We start from the raw sequence: 1,796 nt of genomic DNA, 5'->3' as shown, positions 1-1,796 counted from the left end.
GTAACACGTTGGTATTCGTATGTCTTGGCGTATATGAATAATTTATAGTCGAAAAATTTTACTGTCGCATTGTGGTGCTTTTCTTTATTATTATTAATACCCTGTTAGCTTAGTTAAGAAACATTATGATGTTTTTATTTGTTTTTATCCATTTACGAATGTCACACCCCCTGTGAACTTTTAGGCCATGAAACAAGAGCGTCAGATAGATTACGTAGATTTTTTTATTTCGTCAAAAAATAAGCATGTATAGCAAGGAAATATAGCGTCATGCAGCGACTCTGTCCGTACTTCGTACTATACGAAGCGCAACCAAGATACGTTGTCCAATATGGCGACCAGCGTATCATTAGCTATAGTACAATTATAAAATCAATCCCACACGTAGTCGGCTTCAGGAACAATGTCGTCCATTCGTTTCAGCGTTTTCCGCATCGGCCAAGCGATAATATTATAACCAAACGAATGAAGAAGTGAACAGCGAACAAATATCCTTCGCCCGAAAAGTCGACCTCTACATAGTTAAAGTAATTGAAACGTTAATGCAGTTACCATTTTTTCAGAATTCCTAAACGATCACGCTAGGTGTGATGCTCGCAATAAATCTCTACGGCTAAAAACGTCTAATATATGGATTTTTGATAAAACTATTCTGTGTCCGATGTTTTTTCAGTTCCACTTATTTGTACGATCCCGTTATTATTAATCGAATACTTAATTTGCGGAAATCCCTCGTAAGCGTTCTTCACCGATTGCGAAAACAGTCATATTATATGAAACACTCTTCTTACATAAAAAGGCATCAATACATTGGATCATTATAACGACAAACTAACGGAAGAAAAGATGACAAAAAAAAAACAGAGTCTTAAATATATAAAAAACACTTACGATTATCTCTACGCGTATAACATTTTTCAATGCACTTCCTTATCTTGTCTTACATCGTCTGCATCTACTTCGCCATCATCATTATAATGGCTGACTAGTCTCACGGACTCAGCGGGTGTCATGCGAAGACCGAAGTTATACACTTTATTATCGTTTTAACACCGCCCGGACAACAGGTGAAACGGGTGCGGGGCTAAGTGTGCACGTCGCGGACGCTGGGTGATGCAAAATTAGGTAATCATAATCAAATGAAAATAACTATACTGCCGATATTAACGGTGATATAGTTATTTAACAAATATGACGATATTACATTATAGAGAGTGTAAGGTTTTGTATCTTTTGAGCAAATATCTCAAATAGAATAGTTCACAGTGGTTCGCTTCGATGCAAGTGTCGGCAGTTGCTAACTAGATTTGACTAGTGCCATCAATAAGCTTTTTTTTTTAAATAAGCTGTTTCACTCTAAAACGATAGAATCTCACCTGCAGGTTCCTATTTGTATGGAATAAATATATGATACATATGACATTAACGAGGTTATGGCGGGTGACAATGAAGATATGGAAGCACCTCAGAGCTTTTTTTTTTTTTATTTCTCTTTCTAAAGTGTTCTGTCTAACAAAACATGTCAATGGGCTTCTTTGGTGGCTGTCACTTTTCCTTGACATAGACTAACGTAGAAATACCTTGACGGGTTATTACATTTTCCATAGTTTCGACGAGAAAATTATATTAAGCAATAAAAATAGCAGCTAGTTTATAAGCTACCTTGCTTCAAGTTTCCAGCTATAAATTAATTTCATTTGAAGATAGTCTTAGATTGATATTTGCTTTCCGTCGGACTACTTTATGATTACGCGTTGCTGTATTCTTTTTGTTTTCCAGATCTCGGCACGCTCTCT

General features: G+C 36.2%; 1 long non-coding RNA gene across 1 annotated transcript; it reads right to left on the bottom strand.

Moving 5' to 3' along the window:
* Positions 1 to 208: 208 nt before the first annotated feature.
* Positions 209 to 1,787, bottom strand: LOC147751747 (uncharacterized). The gene is made up of 2 exons (XR_015315989.1): positions 892 to 1,787; positions 209 to 514 (listed from the first exon to the last, which is right to left on the bottom strand). It is a non-coding gene; the product is annotated as an uncharacterized LOC147751747 (long non-coding RNA).
* Positions 1,788 to 1,796: the final 9 nt, after the last annotated feature.

This window comes from Varroa jacobsoni, unplaced genomic scaffold (genome assembly GCF_002532875.2).
Source record: "Varroa jacobsoni isolate VJ856 unplaced genomic scaffold, vjacob_1.0 contig06409, whole genome shotgun sequence".
NCBI lineage: Eukaryota > Metazoa > Arthropoda > Arachnida > Mesostigmata > Varroidae > Varroa > Varroa jacobsoni.
The sequence above is the reverse complement of the archived record's forward strand: the minus strand, read 5'-3'. Positions and strand labels throughout refer to the sequence as shown.